At 49.4% G+C, this 21277-nt stretch overlaps 1 long non-coding RNA gene across 1 annotated transcript in view; it reads right to left on the bottom strand.

Moving 5' to 3' along the window:
* Positions 1-5681: 5681 nt before the first annotated feature.
* Positions 5682-21277, bottom strand: part of LOC307180249 — a 53442-nt gene continuing 37846 nt past the window's right edge. The window contains exons 2-3 of the long non-coding RNA XR_013825693.1: positions 12203-12478; positions 5682-11481 (exon numbers count right to left, since the gene is read on the bottom strand). This is a non-coding gene — a long non-coding RNA (uncharacterized lncRNA). The remainder of the gene's footprint in view (positions 11482-12202; positions 12479-21277) is intronic.

Here is a 21277-nt window from a genome sequence, read left to right as displayed (position 1 = left end):
ACAGACAAGACTGTCAGTTCTCTGTGTCCCCTCTCAGCCACGAACCTCAGTGTCCTCCTGATGGAAGCACACAAGTGGGCACCAGGAACAGCCTCCATTCTCTTGCTGGGGGCCCGAATCCACCCCGACTTGCCCCAGGCCTGTCAGTCCCCAGACCAGTGGCTCACTGGGCGATCCAGTAGGGCCCATAGGGGTTGTGCTTAAAAAGGCCATGTCCTGGGCAGTGGCTGGGCTGGTGGAAGCCAAGGAATTAAGATACAGGGTATCGTTACGGGGAGTGCGGGGGTGAGGGAAGGGATGCATGGGCTCAGGAATCAGACTGACCTGGATTTGAATCCCAGTTGATACTTCCTGGCTGTCTAACCCCCAGAAAGTCACACATCCTTTCCAGCCTCAGTCTCCTCACTTGTGACGTGGGGATAATCACTCCTCCTCTCAGAGCTTGGAAAAGGAGAAAACCATGTCAAGCGTGCAACAGAGTGCCTGGCACAGAATTGGTTCCTGCCCTGACCTGGGACCCTGAGGAGGGAGAGCACTGGCTGCAGTGGGGAGGCATGCGTGGGGTCTATTAGATCTGACCCTTCTGCCCACAGGGGTTTCCAGGTGGTGGTTCTGAGCGAGGTCCAGGCCAAGGGGCCGCAGCCAGGGCTCCCAGCCGCCCATCCCCTACACCCTGGCATGGCAGGGTTCTTGGCCTTCTGCCACGGCGGGCTATGTAAATAAACCAGCTTTTCACTGGCTGGGAGCGAGACTGCCCTAAGTGACATTTCAAATTAGTTCTGCTATATTGGGCTTGAGCTCTGAAGGGCCTGGGCATTTTTCCTCCCTAGCTCATCCCTTTCTCTGTGTGGTGAAAACTCTTAAAGCACACCCCGTGCAGGCAGAGGGCCAGGGCAGGGTGGGGACAGGCCTTCTGAGGTGACCTGCTGAAGCACTTACCAGGCCCAGGGGCCACAGCCTCCCTTCCTAGGGAGGTCAGGAGCTCTGTACCACAGCGACCCGCCCTCCACACCAGCCCTCCCCGGCTGCCATGGCAACCCAGCCTCCTCGCACAGGGCTCACACACCAGCTGGCAGGAATGCTGAAAGGAAGGAGGGCCGAGTCATTGGCCTAGGAGAGGGGGCTGGGCACTGGAGGGGGCACGCGAGGGGTGGGCCAGCTGCAGGCCTGGCAGAGCTGAAAGGGAGATGTGCTAGCCACATGGCTGGCCCGGCTCAAGCCGGGGCTGGGGCCGTGCCAGGGGATGAGACCATGATAGGAGAGGAGAGCCAGGACAATGGACACATGCCACTGTCTTTCTGGCAAAGCGCGGCGGCTTCCCTGCAGGGCCAAGGGCAGAGGGAACTGGATTCAAGTCCTTTCTTTCTGGGCAAGTCGCCTTGGCCCACTTGGCCTCCATTTCTTCAGGCTTGAGGCCTGAGAGTGTGAAAGGACTCAGGCTGGGAAGCCAGACGGAGCTGAAGGGCACTCTGGGCTCTCACACGTATGCCATTTTACATCTCTGAGACTCAGTCACCTCCTCTATCATAGGGAAGCACCTGCTTCATGAGCTCATTGAGAGCAAATAATAAGATGATATGTGCAAAGCATAGAGCACAGTGCCTGGCACACCGTAAGGGCTCAGTAAGTCGCAGTTCTTATTATTACTATGGCTATTCTTTTAATTGTATTCAAAGTGACAGTTTCTGTACCTGTATCTCCCATTAGACTGGGAGACTCTGGGAGGCAACAACAGGGACTTATTCCTCTCTCCATCCCCGGCAACTCCAGGCTGGACAGGCCCAGAGCAGATTCTGGGGCAAGTGGGGCTGCGGGGGAGGGGGATGACTCATATATACCAGGAATGCCTTGGGCTAAATGGCTTCAAAACTCTCTCCTGGCTTGGACATTCTGTGCTTTTAACTCCATAAGATCTAAGGAATGGCTGCCCTAGAGCATATAAGCCTTGGGGAAAAAAATATATATGTTTATATAATTAACAGACATATATTTGTGTGTGTGTGTGTGTGTGTGTGTGTGTGCGTGTGTGTGTATGAGGAGTGTAAGGTCCCTATTATATAAACAATTCAAGTTACCCCAAATCAGCATGTTAACACAATGCTGGCAACCTACTCTCTTCCGTGATCCTGTGAAAAAAATACTGTGCCAGCTTAGCCCCAGGGCCCCGAGAGACACCACAGATGTGAGTCTAGGAGCTCCTCAGGGCATCTGGTTGACCCCATGCATGGAGTAGCCAGTGAGTGTCCCAAAGAGGAGTAATAGGGATTGGGGCCTACCTGGGTCCATGTTCGGGCTCAGAGCACTCTACCGGTGAGGCAGTGCTGGCCGTGGCTGGAATTCAGCACCAGAGGGGACATTACCACATGTGGAGGAATGCCCTCCAAACCACAGGGCCCCCTGAGGTGTGGGGCTGGGGCAGGGGCCCTGCTTGCATGGGGTCATAGAACATACCGCTCCAAGGTGGCAGCCACTGAGCTGAACTCATTTGAACTTTGGCCAAAGGAGACTTAGCCCCTCCATGCTGTGTATCGCCCATGCCTGGAATTCCAAGTTTCTCTGCATCCTCCACCACATCTCATGCCAGCCCATTGGCTAGGAACTGTGGGGCTGACCAGGGCTGAGCAAGAAAATGCCGTGGCTGGTTAAGGAGAAGGATGGTGGGGGAGGAGGCAGTGAGACTAGCACACCAGCCAATGGAGGAGGGGCTGCTTGTCACACCAGCAATGAGTTCCTGCAGGTCTAAAGGCTCAGTTGCCCACAGACAGGTGCTGGGGCAAACCCTCCTGCGCCCTCGGAAGGACTGGGGGAGGCTACCCTAAGGGCTGCCTGTGGAAAGCACGCCAGGGAGGGCCTGACGGCAAGAGTTTCCCAGGCTGTAAAATCACCGCCACCACCTAGGGCCACCCACAGCCCAGGAGAGATGAACACAGCTACTCCCCATGGCAGCTGGCAGGTAGGCCTTGGGAACCTGGAAGGAGTAAGGGAGGAGGGCTATAAAAGAGCATGAAGTCGGATGGTGGATGACAGGAGCCAGGTTGCTCACTGTTGGAGTGGGCGTATACAAATAAGCAAGGGGAAGGCTGGAGCGATCCAAGCAGTAATGGATTAGAATGGGAGATATCAGCGTAAACTCATGTTTAGCTTAACGTGGGTACAAATAGTTACATGGAGAAGCACTTACTGATATGTGTATATACACTAGTTAGCATGCACACATATATCTTCTTACTCTGTTAGTTGAGAGGGCCCAGTAGCAATGAACACACCCAGTGCCCAGATCTTGGTTTCTAAGACCATTTTCCAATAAAGGAACCAGAGTTCCTCACAGAAGTGGTTGATTCCAGGGCTGCAGCTGGAAATAAAGATGAGCCTGGAGCATCTTGTAGTGCCAGAAAGGAAGGAAGTGCCAAAGAAATAAAACCCACAATGATGGGTCAAAGGGACACAATTAGAGCAACAGAATTAATAACGTAGTATTGGATTATAACCCAAAGTATAAAACTAATATCCATGAGTCTACAGTGATATAAATAAGTGACTGAATGAATGGATGAAAACCTACATAATAAATAAATAAACAGGGAAGAAGAGGCAAATCTCCCGTGTAGAAGAATTGCAAGTAATTTATGTTGATCCTGTTCCCACAAGGAGGCGACGCATATCTCCCCATTCCGCAGTCCTTAAGTGTGGGCTGTGCATAGCAACTTCCTTCCAAAGAGTACAGTATGGAAAAGGGTGAAAACTCAGAGTAACTTTCCAGTGGAGAGACCTGACAAACACACCTCAGCCAGGTGATCACTGTCAACATCAACAGTGATAAGTCATGCTGAGAGCACGTACCCTTGATGCGATGTGATGAGAAGAGCACTCTACCTCTGTGGGCTTCCTCCCCCAAACCTGTAACTCCAGTCTAAGCATGAGAAAAACATCAGACAAATCCTAATTGAGGGGCAGACTACCAAATACCTTATCTTACCTTACAAAAATACCTTATACTCCTCAAAACTGTGAAGGTCATCTAAAACAAGGAAAAGTCTAAGAGACAGCCATAGCCCAAAGGAGTTAAGGAGACAAGGTGACTAGATGTAGTGTGGTGTCCTGGATGGGATTCTGGAACGAATAAAGGACATTCAGTTAAAATTAAGGAAATCTGACTTTAATACTAATGTATCAATATCGGTTCGTTAATTGTAACAGATGTGCTACACTAATGTAAGATGTTGAGAATGGGGAAATTGGGTACACGGTATATAGGAACTCTGTACAGTCTTCTCAATTTTTTCTGTAAATCTTAAACTGTTCTAAAACAAAAAGCTTATTTAAACCAAAAAAACTTGAAGTCTTGGGTTTTAATCCTATTTCTGCCCCACCTAACTGCATGGCCTAGAGGAAATTATTACCCTTTCTGAGGATGTTTTCACTCAGTAAAATGGGAAAAATAATTTCTCTCTAGAAGAACCAGAAGAGGTAATTTAATGAAAATTTAAATACACACAGAGACAATCAATACATGCTAATTTCCTTCCTCTCTTAATTCTCATAAGAGCCCTGTGTGAAATAGATGAGACAACTGAGGCTCAGAGAGGCAGAGGGACCTGCCCAGGGTCACATAGCTGGGAGGTGGAGGCAGCGAGATGTGACATTTCCTCTAAGGCATTCTGCCTATTGGTAAAGCTTGCACTACAATGGGACCTGTTGGGGTGCAGGTGGGAAAGCTAGCTCTCTGTCTGGGGGCTCCAGGGCCGCTGAAGGACAGCTACTTCCTCTGAGAAACTACAAAGGAGCGCAGCACAGTGGTCAGGTGTGTGGGATTTAGAATCAGGCTGCCTAGTTCAAGCCTCGATTTTACTACTTCCCAAACCGTGTGACTTGGGCAAGTTGTTTCACTTCTCTGAACCTTAACTTCCCCGTCTGTAAAATGGACATTGATAATAGTATCTACCTTTTTAGAGTTGTTGTTGTGAAGGTTAAACTGGTTAATCAATGTCAAGTGTTTAGAATAGTACCTGGCACATCACAAGGGCTCGGTAAACCCTAGCTATCATTATCTGCAGAATGCATAAAAATGCCTTGGGTTCAATTGTCCCAAAGGCCCTTCTAAATCTTCTCTTGTGGTGAACGTGGTGGAAGGGGTGCCAGGAACTGTTTCTTTGAAAGTACCTAAGAGTTTTCGCATCAAATAATAAACACTCATTTGCACATCATTCAATGAACAAGCCCTTGGAATCCTGAAGTTTGAAGGAAGCTTCAAAAATCATCAGCATCGGGCTTCCCTGGTGGCGCAGTGGTTGAGAGTCCGCCTGCCGATGCAGGGGACACTGGTTCGTGCCCCGGTCCTGGAAGATCCCACATGCCGCGGAGCGGCTGGGCCCGTGAGCCATGGCCACTGGGCCTGCGTGTCCGGAGCCTGTGCTCCATGGCGGGAGAGGCCACAACAGTGAGAGGCCCGCGTACCGCAAAAAAAAAAAAAAATCATCAGCATCATTTTAGATAGGTAAACTGAGGCCTGGAAAGGTAAAGGGACTGGACCAAGGTCACACTGCAAGTCAGTGGCTGAGCTGAGCCAAATGTAGGGCTCCTGCTTCCCTGTTTCCCTAGACTCTTGCCACTCTGCCAGCTTGCTGCTGTTTGTTTAAAAGAATTTTTATTGAAATATAGTTGATTTACAATGTTGTGTTAGTTTCAGTTGTACAGCAAACTGATTCAGCCATATATATGTATATATATGTGTGTATACATATATATTATTTTTCAGATTCTTTTTCATTATAGATTTTTTACAAGATATTGAATATATTTCCCTGTGCTATACAGTAGGTCCTTGCTGTTTATTTATTTTATATATAGTAGTGTATATATGTTAACCCCAAACTCCTAACTTATCCCTCCCCCCATTTCCACTTTGATAACCATAAGTTTGTTTTTTATGTCTGTGAGTCTGTTTCTGTTTTGTAAATAAGTTCATTTGTATCATTTTTTGAATATTCCACATATAAGTGATATCATATGATATTTGTCTTTGACTGACTTAATTCACTTAGTATGATAATCTCTAGGTCCATCCATGTTGCTGCAAATGGCACTATTTCATTCTTTCTTATGGCTGATATTCCATTGTATATATACCACCTCTTCTTTATCCATATTTGTCTGTTATTGGACACTTGCTGCTGTGAACACTTTACTGACACCTCTCCAGTTCCCAGTCTTGTGCTAGGCACCCTGAGGGACTAGAAGAAGTAAGTATGTCAACCATGTTCCTGCTTTTGCAGTTTTAAAAGTAAGCTTCAGGGATAAGATCTTCATGTTCACTTGGAGAAAAAGAAGACAAATCAATATATAGGAATGCTGGCTTAGGTACCCTTGCCTGTGGCACTAAGGCTGTCAGCAGAGGTGAGATCAGGGAGGCTGAAAGCCTTTCTGGGGGAGTCAGTCCTTGATCTGAACCTTGAAGGCTGGCAGGCTGGACTCAGGCAGAGAACATGGGGCAGTGCACTTTGACGGGGGGTGCAGCAGGAGAGAAGACTAGCGGGGTGTACTGGTAAACTGGCTCTTTGTGTGTGGGGGGGTGGGAGTTGTACTATTTGCCAATTTCTGTGGTGTAAATACTCCCACCATGGCCACTCTGAAGCTACCAATAGTTTAACAATCTGCTTGTAAAGTTCCTGAGTTATTAACAAGTGGCACTCAACTCCAGCACACCACTGCCTATGGGTGAGAACGGATTTGTTTCCAGGGCAGTAGGAGCTGGGCCTTGCCGGGAGCAGGGTGGTGGGATGGAGAGCTAGCTGGCTAAGGTGGGGCTGGCTCAGGGAATAGCTGGGTGCTAGCCAGCAGGTCACACGCAGATTCAAATACTAGTTATTGAGCTGGGCTCTTTGCTGGGCTCTGTGCCAGACATTTAATATGCATCAGCTCATTTAATCCTCACAACAGCTTTAAGAAATGGCCATTCATTCATTGCTCCAACCATCTACCCATCCATCTGTCTATCTACCAAGTCTGTATTGAGCACCGACTATGTGCCAAACTCTGTCCAAGGCACAGTGGTGGTGACAAAGTCATTGCCCTAATGGTGCTTATATCTGAGTGGGAGGAAACAGACAATAAACCCATTTTTGAAGGAATAAAAAATTACTACCAATTGTGGTGTTTGGATGGAAACAAAAAGTACTCAAATTGAGAACAAAATTGAGAACTGCTGTCTAAGATAGGGTGAACAGGGAAAATGTCCCTGAGGAGGTGACATTTAAGGATGAGAAGAGGGGCTTTCCTGGTGGCGCAGTGGTTAAGAGTCCACCTGCCAGTGCAGGGGACACAGGTTTGGGCCCTGGTCCGGGAGGATCCCACTTGCCGTGGAGCAGCTAGGCCCGCGAGCCACAACTACTGAGCCTTCACTCTAGAGCCCGGGACCTGCAACTACTGAGCCCACGTGCCACGACTGCTGAGGCTGGAGTGCCTGGAGCCCATGCTCCACAACAAGAGAGGCCACCACAATGAGAAGCCTGTGCAGCACAACAAGGGATGGTGGCCCCTGCTCGCGCAGCTAGAGAGGGCCTGCACACAGCAACGAAGACCCAAGGCAGCCAAAAATAAATAAATAAATAAATATACCAAAAAAAAAAAAAAAAAAAAGAATGAGAAGAGGCCAGGAATGCAAATGGCTGGGATCAGAGCACTGAGGTAGCCGGAATAGCAAGTACAAAGGCCCTGAGGTAGAAATGAGATCGGATTTCTTAAGCAACATTAAGAAGGCCAGTGTGGCAGAGCTCGGTGAGTGAGAGAGTGTGGCCTGAAATGAAGCCAGAGGTCACGGAAGCCTCGTAGGCTGTGGTGAGGACTTTGAAGGACTTAGAGTGGGGTTGTCATACGAAGCTCATTCTGGCTTCAGTGTGAGGAATGGATTCCAGAGAAGCAGGGAGGCCAGTTAGGAGATAGTGTGCTCAGGTAAGAGTTGTGAAGCTAGGTCCAGAAGGGTGGCGGGCCAGAGAGAGAGAGAGGCAGAGGGACTAATATATGGGAGATCTTGGATTCAAATCCAGATGCCACAGTCCATACTCCTTCCCACACCGCAAGCGGTCTCATGGAAGGAGACCCAGATTTTCTGACTTAGGGCCTCAAAGCCTAGGAAAAATTTCTAAGCAGAGGAATTAAGCGATAGAAGGTAGTTGTATCTCTTCACGTACATTTTTACACTTGAATGACTTGCTATTCAAATATTCATAGACTTCCCTTGAATGTGAGCTCCTTGAGGGCGGGGATCTGAGTCATCCAGGATTTCCAGCACAGAGCTTTGACCTGAATCAGAGGAGGAGGAGTTCTTGAATCAAATGATGACCAGCTCTCTCAGGTACCCTGCCAGCTCTGGATGTGCCCAGTTTGGCCCATCCTGGAAGACCTCTAGGCTGAGTACCACAGCAAAGGGAGGTCACCGCCTATCCAAATCTCTCTCTGAGCAGCACAAACCCTCTGGGCCTGTCACCTGGAGTGGTATCAGATGCCAAAGACAGCAACCCGGGCCTTGGAATCAGACCCAGTCCCAGCTCCTCTGCTTCCCTGTGGTGTGAGCTCAGACAACGGGCTTAACTTCTGTGCATCTCAGTTTCCCCAACTAGGAAATGAGACAATGAAGAGTTCTTGCTTCTGCAGGTCATTGCGAGGATCAAATGAGATCATGCAGAGAACAGGCTTGGAACAGTACCCGGCACATAGTACGTTCTCAAGAAGCTTCCTTCATCCCAGATGGGTGAGGTGCCTGAGGTGTCACTATGTTTGGGGTTCCTGAGGAGTCCTGAGCCCGACCATGGCAGGTAGGCAGCTGAGAGAGGGGAGTGTAGAACGCCTTCTCCGCCTTTTCCCCACCTGCCTTCCACTCCCCAATCCCCTCCTCTCCCCTTGCTCTTGCCTCTGCTTTAAACACCTGGGAGTTGGCTAATTAGAACTGATCAGCTTCTCCTGCAATAAAACTCCAGCAATGGAAAGGTCCTGTAGCTCAGACCTCTGACAGTAATCATGTTAAGTAGATATTTATTTATCCCTTTATTAAGCAAGTCACTTAGCTAGTAATATCTGAGCAGCTGACTTTCAGGCCTGGGAGCTGGGCACGTGCTGTCAAGAGTCAAAGGCCCCAACTGGAGTTCTTTGGTGTCTTATCCTCCCTGAGCCCCAAAGAAGCCAGGTCACAGGATGGAAGGGTTGGAAGAGTTGTGGGACACATATGCACAGATTGGAGACTGAGACCCAGATCAGGGGTAGGGACTTGCCAAGGTCACACAGTGGGATGTACATGACTGTCTGAGAAGGTAGAGGATATTAAGGAGTTCTCTAAAGGGTACCTACTCTATGCAATGGGGGCTCATGGGAAAATTAGATCACCTTTAGTTTGGGACAAGGTGGGTAGTCAGGGAAAGCTTCATGGACGAGGTGGAATATGAACTTTGACAAGAGGGCATTGGGTGGGGAAAGGCATTTCTGGTAGAAGGATGCTGAGTGTCAGATGCTGAGGACTGAATGCCAGCTGGCCAAGGTCAACATGTGACCATGAGATTGGAAGGCTAGTGGTGGGTGGCCCAGTTAGGAAGCTGGGCTCTGGGTAGGGAGGTTGGAGGCTGGACCACTGACAGAGTAGGAGCAGGTCTGTGAGGGCAAGGTACTGCATTCATTCATTCATTCATTCATTCAAACCAAACTTGTTGAGTGCTACAGTGTGTCAAGCACTGTGCCCTGGAGAAGCTTACAGTTGAATTAGGGAGGCAAACATGCTAAAGAAAGAATTCCAACCCAGTACAATAAGAGCTGTGATAGAAGAGAGTCCTCTTCCATCCTCCAATGATAGAGGAAGGGAGAAACCGACTCTGCCTGCTGCCCTCCGGAATAGCTTCTCAAAAGTGTTGGCAGAAGCCCAGAGGATTGACCAGGGCTTGAGAGTTATAATTATCTAGTGTCTGCCCAGCACTTTTTGGCTTACACATCACTTTCACATACAGTATGTACATTTTTAATGCTCCCAATAACTCTGTGGGGCAGAGAGGATTAGCCCCATTTTATAGATGAGAGAACTGAGGTTGAGCGGTGAGGCAAGAAATAACACCACAGGGTGGAAAAGGCACAGTTTTGGGAATCTGTGAAGTCTGAGTTCCATTTCTAGCTTTAGTACTTACTTAGTTGGTGATGGTGAGCAAGAAACTTTACCTCTTAGAGCCTCAGTTTTCCTACCCATAAAATAGGGATAATACCTACATTTGATTCATTCAGCAAGTAGTATTTGAGCATATAGCAAGTGCTCCACAGCTGTTAGTTGACTTAATCCCTGCCCTTAAATGGCTTGCCCAAGGTCGCACAACTAATCAAAACTCAAACCCAGGCCCTTCAACTCTAAAACCTATTCTATCTGTGAGGCCCTGACTATCTCTTCAGAGGTGAGAGGAAGGCTGGAGGTAAGGCTGACCATGCAAGGTCTTGGCTATATAAGGATAATAACTTATGTTTCCTCAACTTCAAAGGAAGCTAGAAAGAGAAAGGCTAAGCTTAATCAAGCTGACAGCAAGGAGGATGGAGGCTAGACACTGGGATGATGTTGATGACAAGTTCGTGAGTCACCAACCGGAAGAGCCGTGGCTCTGGGGGCCTGGGAGATCTCTAACAACAGGAATAATCCCAATGAGTCTGAGCTGGGGCGAGGCAACCCCGTCTAGAAGAAGAGGGAACAATGAGATCACCTAGGCTGCAGACTGGAAAGAACCCAAATGGGTCACTTAGTCCAGCCCCCTGCCTCTGGGCAGAATTCTTCCAGACCAGACAGATGAGAATCTCTCCTGCTTTTCAAGGTCTCCAGGGGAGGAGATTCCTTAGCCTTCCTTGGCCATTCTAGAACAGGTTCTCACAGCTGACTCCCAAAAAGTTCTTTCTTTTGGCTGATTACAATTTCTCTTGCTGCCATTCTCGCCTTTAGTGGCAAAGTGGGAAGGCTGCTGCCCCACTTCGGGCCACCTGCCCCAGTAAGCAGAGAGGAATGCTCAGCTGTCCTTGTTTGCTGATGGGCGGCTGCCAACTCCCCAGGTAAGGCAAGACCAGCATCCCAGACCCTCTATAATGATCCCACCAAGCTCTCCCAGCAGCTCATTTGCCCAGGTACCCAGGCCACCTCATCCCCAAACAGGTGCCCCTGACCCCACCCCCATGTCACTGTTGCCACTCTTTCCGCTCTTAGACTGCAAGGCCTTTCTTTCTCCCTGGTTTGCAGCTGATTACAATCCAGCCCATCCTTCGAGGCTCAGTCAAAAGTCACTTCCTGGGGCCTCCCTGGTGGCGCAGTGGTTGAGAGTCCGCCTGCCGATGCGGGGGACGCGGGTTCGTGCCCCGGTCTGGGGGGATCCCACGTGCCGCGGAGTGGCTGGGCCCGTGAGCCATAGCCGCTGGGCCTGCGCGCCCGGAGCCTGTGCTCCACAACGGGAGAGGCCACAACAGTGAGAGGCCTGCGTACTGAAAAAAAAAAAAAAAAAAAATGTCACTTCCTCATGGAAAACCTTCCCAATTTTTTCAGTAACAGAAAATCATTCCCTCCTCCATTTCCATTTTGTATTTATTTCACTTTGCCTGATATCAGAGGTAGTGCTGGGTTGTGGGTCCAAAATGATTGGCCATTTCATAGAGTTTAACCCCAACTGTTCGTCTGCTTCTGCTCCTAGACTGTAGGGACTGCATTGTATTCATTTGCTCACATCCCTCCATGCCCATTGCTTCCCCTCCCCAACAGGGTGTGGAATGATGCTTTGTGTACCAAAGTGTGAAAAGCATGTTTATTGAATTTGTTGAAGAGTCATGATCATAAAATGAAAATATTTGGATGGGCCGTTACCAAAGTCCACTCATACATTTTGTCTCACTTAACCCTCATGATCACTCTATGCAGAAGGTTCTCTTATTTCCCCATTTGAGACACGATGAAGTTACTTGCCCAGGATCATGCAGCCATTGTGACCCAGGATCCCTGCCCTTCCCAGCTATGGTGAGCCTTGGCCTGAGGCCTGAGGGAACTCAAAGTCCTCTCCAGGATTTCTGTAACATCCAGGAGGTTTGCTGCTCAGATTCTACCTTCTTTTGTCAGCCCCAAGACCTAGACCCTTCACCCTTTGCCTCCAACATTCTGTCAGGGGAATGACTTGGCCAGAGATTGGAGGGAGTGAGAGTCTTGAGGACTCACCTGGCAGTGTGCAGGACCTTCCACCATCTTGGCAACTGCACTTCCTCCTGGCCTTTTTGGAATAACAGACAAAACCTTCAACTGGACCCATTTCTGGGCCCTAAAGACTCAGGGTCTAGCCCAGAGCAGAATTACCAAGGCGACTTCTCAGCAAAGGTGGTCTCCATGCAAGTTCATTTCCAAGCAGCTAAGGGAGCCATATTTTCTTTCTCTTCAAGTATTTCTCCAAAGTATGGTGCTTATCTTTCGAGTTATCGAGAGGATTTTAAGTGGCACCTAAATGAAGATTTATATGTCAATAGTGATATATTTATTTTAAGGTTTATTAGGAGAATATGCAACCGGCACACCACAAATGATTTCATGCACAGAATTGCTTAGTATGACACTAAGGAAGATGTTAAAGATTATTTTTCAGAAGTGAGTCCATTTAAGGAAAAACAGCAACTAAATAATGAAACAGGTGGGATGAGACTATGGCAAAAGTCATGATGGTGACATGTGAACCACTGGCTTTTGGGAAGTCTTGTATGCTTCCTTCTCACATTCCCAGAGAAGACCCAGCCACAGGGCAGCCCTGGGAAGTCTTGCTGGGAGCAATGCTTGGAGGGAACGTGTGGCCAAGGTTGGGCAGTCTGAGGGAGGAGGGCTTATGGACTCAAGTGGACCTGGCTTGCTATCCCAGCTTAACTTATTTTCTAGAAATCTCATTTCCTGCTTGGAGACAGAGTATAGTCTCCAAGAGGGGCTGGACCGCATTCATTTCTGTAGACCCAGCACCTAGTATAATGCCTGGCACATAATAAGTGCTCAATAAATACTAATCAAGTGAATAACTAAGCTTTGAATTCCTTGTTCCTCATGTAAAATGAGAAGAGTACTTCCTACTGTAAAAGACTGTTGTGAGGATGAAATGAAAGGACGTATCTCAAAGCATTTTGCATTGGGCCCAACATAGGGTCATCCTCAATCAGTAGGGTGGGGAGGGAGGTTATTTTTTTGCAGCTACTGCGAGGAGCCAGAATGAGCTGGGCCTTGGAGGAGGGAAGGCAGACAAGGAGAAACTATGGGAAGTATGGGCAAGGCCCTAGAATCTCGGCTCACAGCTGAGTCTGGGGCTTCACTAGACCTGTGCACACGCTCGTGTCTTCACACACCCTGAAGGGGACAAGAAGCACTCATCTGCTCAGACCTCGTGCTGAAGACTGGGCCTGGACTGCCTCTCTAAGAGCTCACTCCTCAGAATCTGGTCCAGGCACCAGAGCCAAACTGCCTCAGGCCTGTGGTTTCCCAGGCACCTGAGGGTCATCCCTGTAGCCCCCTCCACTGCCAGGTTCCCCAGTGGGTATGAGTTCCTTCACCACATGGCCAGTTGGGCAGGCCTGGCGTTGGCGCCCCCAGAGCAGAAAGCAATGGCTCTCAGACTTTGCTGAAGGAGGCTCTGGAGGGAAAGCAGGTGAGGGGCAAGGAGGCCCCCCCGACAACTGGGAAAGTCAACACCAGCAGCCCCGCCTCAGAGGTTGAAACCCCCCTGTGCCCCAGGAGCACAAGAAGGGTCTGTTTCTGGGGCTAATGCAACAGGTCCTTCTTGGGGTGTGAGGTCTGGCTGTTTCAGGGCATGCAGAACACGAGAGGGGGCCAGCTCCCACAAAGAAAGGGGCCGTGTGCAACAATTTACAGGTACCTCTCATTAGAGACACAGGCAGGGACCTAGAATGTTAGAGCTATAGGCCAATGGTTCCCAAACCCGGCTACATCTGAACCACCACAGAGGCATGTAAAACATACAGACTTTCAAGCCCAGGATAAGCAGAAGGTGGGATGTTCTGGAGTAGATGTTATTTAGCCAAATTTGTAAACTACTGCTATAGTTCACGCTTTAAAAAAAAAATGAGATGTAATTCGCATACCATAAAATTCACCCTTTTAAAATGTACAGTTCTGTGGTTTTTAGTATGTGCCACCATTACCACTGTCTAATTCCAGAGCATTTTCATCACTCCAAAAAGAAACCTTGTACCCACTAGCAGGCACTCCCCAACACCCCTTACCCACAGCTCCCATCAACCACTGATCTGTCTTCTGTCTCTGTGAGTAGGCCTATTTCGGACACTTCAAATAAGTGGAATCATATAACATGTGCCCTTTTGTATTCGGCCTCTTTCACTTAGGTTTTCAAGGTTCATCTGTGTGGTAGCTTATGTATCAGTGCTTCATTCCTTTTTATCGTCAAATAGTATTCCATTGTCTGGAAATACAACATTTTGTCTAGTCATTCACCAGTTGATGGACTTTTGGGTTGTTTCTACCTTTTGGGGTATTATGAATACCTTTGCTATGAACCTTCATGTACAAGTTTTTGTGTGGACACATGCTTTCATTTCTCTTGGGTATGTACCTAGGAGTGGAATTGCTGGGCCACGTGGTAACTCTACGTTTAACTTTTTGAGGAACTGACAGACTGTTTTCTATAGTGGCTGTACCATTTTACAATTCCACCAGCAATGAACAAGCGTTCCGATTTTTCTACCTCCTCACCAACACTTGTTATTTTCCCAGTTGTTGTTTTTTTTGAAACCATAGCCATCTTAGTTGGCATGAAGTGATATCTCCTTGTGGTTTTGGTTTGTATTCCCTTCATGACTATGATGTTGAGCATCTCTTCATGGGCTAATGGCCATCTGTATATCTTCTTTGGAGGAATGTCTACTTCTTTCAACTTTTCTCCTCCAGTTTTTAATTGGGTGATTTATCTCTTTATTCTTGAGTTGTAAGGCTTCTTTATACATTCTGGATACTAGACACTTATCAGATATATGATTAGCAAATATTTTCTCCCATTCTTTGGGTGGTCTTTTAACTTTCTTGATAGATGGTTTACTCTGAACTTTCTTTTTACAGATGAAGAGACAGGCTCAGATAGGAAAGGGGTTTGCCTGAAGTCACATTCAATGAGAGTCAATAGCACAAAGCTCTTTCTACTTATCCATACTGGGCACGTAGCGAGGTGGGCTGGGAGGGTGGGGCAAAGCAGTGGCATGGATAATTCAAACCTCAGCCTAGCCTACCAATTGTTTCTATTTGTCTTTGAAATACACAATCCCATTTTTGGTAGATGGTGTCTCCTGATCATTATGTCCTAGTCAAGCAGCTCCTAACATTAGATTACTTTCCTGATAGCCCATCAATACCTAGAGAGAGGAAGTGGCTTGGGATTAAAACTTGCCTGGGGATCATCTACAGAGAACGATCCAGAATCCGTGCCACTGCGCATCGGCAGGCTCTGCTCTGTGGTGCATAATGGCCCACAGAGGGCTGCGAGAGGGCCTCAAGTACCTGAGTAGTGGCTCGGGGACAATGAGGAGCGCAGCAGGACCAAACCACCCCTGGAGGTGTGAATATACCTTTGTGTTCACACTGCACTTTTCACATTTCAACCTCAAAGCAAGAGGAGCCTTTTCCTTTTTCACTTTTTCTTCATGTCAAATGTCAGCAGCTAATGTTAAACTCATGACAGAAATTAACTAAAATTTACACAAGAATATGCATACCTCCTGGCTTACACATCAGGTAAGGACAATTTTATGAATTACCCCTGTGCTTACACTTCGATTACAAGAGTTCGCTATGATTTTAGGCAATTCTCAACACTTGAGTAAATTCCCAACTTTCTTTGTTTCTGCTCATGTGACAGCTTTTGTAGATAGCTTGAAAAGGTGGCAGATCTTGTAGCATGGTTATCTATAAAATGAAAGTGAACTTGTTTATGCTTTAAAATTATTTGAGAATATCATGATATTCAATAGCTCTTTCTACAAATGTTTATTGGGGACTCTGTGGGTGTAGGGTCCTCTACTAAGTGCAAGGGCTACCTCAATTTACCTTTCTGGGCCTCAGTTTCCCCCTTTGTAAACTGCAGGGATGTATCAAGTCAGGGTTTTTTAAACTTTTTTTTTTCAGTGGCAGAATAATTTTTCTGGACAAAATCTCACCTGGAACTGTAATAAAAAAAAACAGATCAAGTAGAGCTTTTCTGGGATGGGGGGCACCCCTTGAATACAGCACCCCACACTCATAGCCATTGGCCCCAGACCCCCTACAGTTCCTTGGAGCAGAGCTAGAAAAGGCCAAGACCAGCAGGGCCCTACCCTCTGTATTGCTGATCCACGTGGCTGGGACTACTCTCAGCTCTTTCTCTCCATCTCCTCCTGACTGGGAGAACGTCCAGGTTGGACCGCACTTAGAGGCCATGCTATATCCTGCAGCTGAGCATCCTCTGCTCCTTCCTTCTTGACCAAGTCTCCTCCTCTCCCCTGCTCTCTCCAGACACTAGACACTAGAGGCCTAATCCACCTCCTCTCTCTCCCCAAGCCAGAGGGACCTTGGAGCCCACTGCCTCACCCGCACTGAGGGAGGGCCCACAGGAGGAGGCCAGGAGGGAGGATGGAGACAGCGCACTCTGGGTCTCTAAGGCTGATTATTGGTCCCCTCTGCCCTCATCACCTGCTTCAGCCAGACCAGCCTCAGAAGGGGCCCCAGAGGGGAATGAGGTGGGTGGCGGACTTTAATTGGAGACAGGGGTTACTCTTGCTTTATTTTGCTCCCTACCAGCCTTGAAGAGAAATACAGGCATCCTGTAGCCCACAGGGGAAAAAGCAGGGGGAGGGGAGAGGAAGCAGGAAGAGGGTAGAAGCAGGGAGTAAGAACCAAAGTAGGCATTGAGGAGGAATAGGTCCCATTTTCCCGGTATTCTTAGGGGCTGGTCAGCAGCTGATGAGTCTCCAGGCAGGGGCTGAAGGCTAGGGATCGGGTATTGGAAGTATGAATGGGTCTAGAGCCTATTCTTGGGGTCCAGGTGGCCAACTGTCTTTGAAGGCTAGCTCTCAGACCTACACCCTCTCCCCACCCCACAAATTTCCTCAGCCCACCAGGAAAAGCAGAAGGTGGCTAGGGAATATTCTGCCATTTTCCAGATGGAGAAAAGTGAGGCCCAGGGAGGGGAAAGTACTGGCCATTGGCAACAGAGCCTAGAGCAAGGGCCATTGCCAGCCCAAAGGAATGATGGGGGCGGGGCCGAGGTTGAGCTAAGCCCGTTGGGACTCTAACCGCTGGCTCTTTATTTAGCCTTGGATCTGAAGCAGCTAAACCAATGCAAAAGAAATCCCACAAGTAAAGAGGGTTTCTCTGGTGAGACGCCTCCTTGGGGGCCCTGAAGCCAGGTATGTGAGGACCCACCCTCGAGATTAGCTTAGAGCCCATGAAGCCACTGGGTGGCGCTGTCTCTCCACCCAAGTTACTTAGGGAGGTTTCAAATGCCAGGGCAAAGAAGTCACCCCCATTCATGCCCCATCCTGCCAGGGCCTTAACAAAGGCCGCTTGGGTTAGGGCAGGGAAAACCAGTTTTGACAAAACTCCATATCTCCCCTGGCACGTTGCCGGGGGGGGGGGGGGATGGAGGATCCAGATTGGTAGGGCCCAAGAAACCCAAGGGAAGGAACGGGCAGTTGTATTGGGGTCCCAGGGCGCTGCCCCATTTCTCAACAACTCTCGAAGCCGAGAAATTCCAGGTGTCCTAAGCCTCGAAATGTGGGAGAGCAGTTCTTCCCATTTTATAGGCAGATTGAGGCCTGGAGAGTTGAGGGCCTAAAGGGAAGCTGTTTTAGTAGCCTAGGAAGCACCCTCTCCCCAAACTTCTGTTTCAAAGTGAGCCCCTTTTTGGCTGAGGCCAAAGCGGCGACCAGGAGAAGCGGGCTTTAGAAATGCTAATGGCCTGAGTGAGTGGCAGGCGGAGACAATGGAGGAGAGCGCCTTGAATAGGGCGGCGGGGCCTGGGAGCGGGGCTCCCCACGTGGGAGCGGAGTGGGGAAGGGGGCGGGAGGGGGGCGCCCGTTCCCAGCGGAGGGGATCCGAGACAGGGCTAATTGGAAGGGGCTGGAGCTGCGGGGGCAGGAAGGGGGAGGGGATTACCTGCGGGTCGGCGGCCCACGGGGGCGGGGCCCCCAGGAGGGGGTCCTGCCGGGAGCGGGGATGGGGGTACAGGAGCCCCGGGCCTGGGGTGGGGGCGGGGTGCAGACTCACTGAGCTGGACACCAAGAGATAGAGGGTGGGGAAGCGGGGGGCTGGGGGTCAGAGCAAACCCAGAATTCAGGAAGGGGACAGCAGGTGCCTTGGGAAAGCGTGAAGGGGGACAGGGGAACCATTCCCTCACTTGTTCATTCACTGTCACAGGGTGAAGAGGCTGCTCTCCAGCCCGGCTGCTGGCAGCTGGTTTCCCTGCTCTCCCACTGATTGGTGATGTTCTCATCTGTTAAATCGGAAGAAGAGCATTTGCTTCATAGGATCTCTGGGAAGATTCAAAGAGACAATGCAGGTAAAGTACTTAAGAAAGTGCATGTGTGCTCAGTAATGGCGAGCTCTCATTATTACCCATCCAAGAAATAGCGATTCTGTGCTGGCTGTGAGCCCCCGACTTAGCTTGCTCGCTCTGTGGTGGAGACGTTGGCTGTGGTAAGGGAGAGAGGAAGAGGCTACACCTCGACCCTAGGCTCTGGGCTGAGGAGAATGGGGAGGGGGACGTCCTGGGGTGTGGGCAGCTGAGCCTGTGGGCCACGTGTGAGGCCCCCAGACCTTGCTGGTCCTCAGGGGCTGGGAAACCTGGTTCTTCTGGACCTTTAGCCCCTCCGTGGGAGAGGAGTCCTGGAAAGATGCAGTGTATCTAGGAGCGGTTGCGTGGTGAGAGGCAGGCCCAGGTCCAGGTTGCCATGCTTGTCAGCTTAGGGGGCCTAGCCTCAAACTTACGCTTCTCTAGTAGAAAACCAGAGAAGGAATCACAAGCAAACTCTAGAACAGTGACAATACCAAGTGTCCTAAGCAACCCATTGGGGAGTGAGAAGAAAATATTGCAATATAGAGAGCATTTTATTTCTTTTTACCTCATCCTTTAACAGTTTTGACGTTGGACAGGCAATTTGAAGCCTACATCATCAATTAGCAAAGTAATACATGTATAGTAAGAACAACATCTATATACTCTGCATCTATGTACTCTGTCCCAGACCCTCACAACCACTTGATGGCAATGAGTAGGACTCCTATCTCCTCTTTCTACAGGGACCACTAAGGCCAAGAGACCTCAAGCCACATACCCAGTGGAAGAGCCAGGATGCATATTCACAGGCTGGCCCCAGAGTCTGTGTTCCTAACCACTACATTATGTATAAATAAATCCCTGTGGATATATTGTGTTGCTGTGCTCAAAATGCTCTAGTGATGGGAATCCATGATTTAAAAGTGTGGGGACTACCGCCCTGTTAGGGTGTCAGCTCCGGAAGGACCCTTCAAGAGGCTCATGGTGTAGATGGGCACACTGAAGGCCTGAGAGGGGCAGGACATCGTCCTAGATCACACAGCAAGAGAATGCCAGTGCAGGCTACTCATGTGATGTTCTGCCTCCCAGAATTAAAACTCACGACTGCGCAGCCACTCTCACATTCCCCATGCTCCCACACCGCGCCCCCCCCCCACTTCCCCACGACTCTATTCCTGCTCTCCCATCTTCCTCACCCCCAACAGACGCAAGCAAAGCAGGCTGCTACTGGCTTCAGAGGATGGCTTTCCATACTTTGGCCAATTTCCTCACGGTAACCCCTTGGCCCAGGCCCAGGATGGCCACCGTCTGGTGGGAAAGGGGATGGGAGGTCAGGCAGTGGCCATGGAGAGGGGCAGCTCAGGCAGCAGGGGTCCTAAACTCTCCGGGGTCTCCCTCAGCCTTTCTTATAAAGGGAGAGAGACATAGATGGATACAGAGATATTGAGATACATAACAAAGAGATAGATTGATGCATAGATACACAGTTACTTAGATATAGAGATATGGAGATGCAGAGATATAGAGATACACAGATAGATGTAGAAATTCATAAATACATAGATATTATAGATAGATAGTTACATGGCTATAGACATTACTACATAGCTACATACAAATTCTTAAGATAGAACCATGGAAAATATTCCTATGTAAAAATGTGAATAAAAGCCTTATTAGAAAGTTGAGCTATTTAAAGTAACACAGCAGGATCCTCCCCTTTGGGCTGGAAAGATGTGTTGCCTGCTGAGGACATGGGAATCACAGAATCAGTCACTCTCTCTCTGGCTTTGAACTTCTCTGGTCTCACTCCCCCACAAGGCTCCCACCACCACCACCATGGGCAGCCAACTAGCCTCCGTGCACACCTCTGCACGCCCGGGCCCCTGTGAAGGGCCTCTGCCAGCTCTGAAGTTCTTCCCAGAATTCAGCCGAATGCTCCCAGAGGTGGCTCCCACCCTGGGGGCCCAGCTCTGCTCTCTGGGGCCACCAGAACCCCAGTCTGCTCCCTCTGCCGGGTGGCAGACCTGTGAAGGCAGAGACCGCCTCCCCCAGAGTCTTTTCCTGGCTGCCCAGGTCCTGGAGCCACTGGGGCCCCAGCGGAAGCCTCTCTCTGCCCAAAGGTGCAGCAGGGAGATGCCTGGTGGCCTGGGCCAGGTCTCACCTAGGGGCGCTCTGGCCTCAGGCGTGTTCCAAGGCCCTGACCCACGCAGCAGGCACAGCTGCCCCTGGGGGCCACTCCCTTGCCTTTGAAGGCATGGGTAGGGTTACAGGGTTAGCTGGGGAATAAGGCTCTTCAGAAACCCCGGAGCTGCTGGAAGAGACAAAGGAGCATGAATCCAGGAGCAGCTCTCTGTCTCAACTTTCTCCCTGCCTCTGGCTTGGTGTGTATATATATATATTTCTATCTCCCCTTTTCACCTGTCTCTGTCTCTCCTCTCTCTCTCTCACTTTCCTTGTCCTCCCCGCTCTGTCTCTCTCTCTTATTTTTCTTTTCTCCTTGACTCCCTTCTCCTCTCTTTCCCCCTCTGATCATGTCTTGGATTTGCTCTTAGCCTTGTTGTTTCTGTCTTGAACTTTGAGAACTTGCACGGATATTGTGGTGAGGAGAGTTGACCAGAGGTCAGACACCCCTGTGGGTCTGTAGTGATCACAACAACGAAAAAATAAACACAGAGAGAGACCCAGGAATAGAATAGCCCCACCCT

This window comes from Stenella coeruleoalba (genome assembly GCF_951394435.1).
Source record: "Stenella coeruleoalba genome assembly, chromosome: X".
Taxonomy (NCBI): domain Eukaryota; kingdom Metazoa; phylum Chordata; class Mammalia; order Artiodactyla; family Delphinidae; genus Stenella; species Stenella coeruleoalba.
Note: the sequence above shows the minus strand (reverse complement) of the source record. Positions and strands in the feature narration are given on the sequence as shown.